This window comes from Aptenodytes forsteri, unplaced genomic scaffold, assembly GCF_000699145.1.
Source record: "Aptenodytes forsteri isolate BGI_AS27 unplaced genomic scaffold, ASM69914v1 Scaffold611, whole genome shotgun sequence".
Taxonomy (NCBI): domain Eukaryota; kingdom Metazoa; phylum Chordata; class Aves; order Sphenisciformes; family Spheniscidae; genus Aptenodytes; species Aptenodytes forsteri.
In genome coordinates this window covers 69157-69753 of record NW_008795331.1, presented here as the reverse complement: position 1 = coordinate 69753, position 597 = coordinate 69157, and positions in this window count along the sequence as shown.

Sequence of the window (597 nt, the reverse complement as noted above, 5' to 3'; positions counted from 1 at the left end):
CCCAGGGTTCCCAGGGCCAGGGAAAGCCAGCGAAGAATCGGAAACAAATAGGAACTAAAACCACTGAAAAGCAAGAAAGTATCCCGACAGAGAAAAAATAAATAATAATAGCAATAGTAATAACAACAACAACAATAATAATAATAATTAATAATAATAATGAGGAGGAGGAGGAGGATGGAGCTGCTATGGGGGACTCAGCCTGTTGGGAGGGTTGGGGGTTTCGGAGGCTTTTCTGCCCTTTTCTTTGGCCAGGATGCTAGAATTGGCCAAGCAAAAGCACTCGCCCCAGCAAGCTGAGGAAGTTGAGGCAAAAATGCCCATTTTTGGGGTATTTGGAGAAGGGTGGGGACAGGGCAGCGTGGACAAGACACACACATACACCCCCCTGGTTTGGGGTGCCAGACACTCAGCAGGACCCCCGGCAACCTCAACCTGATAGCACTTTAGTGCCATCGACACGCACACACACACACCCCCCCCCAAAATGTGCTGTTGACCGTGCTTGGGGATCATGACCTCTGGCCCTGCCTCCAAGCAACTGGGGGGGGGGGGGGGGGGGCTAAAAAAATCCTACCCCCCCCCTATGCTCCCCCC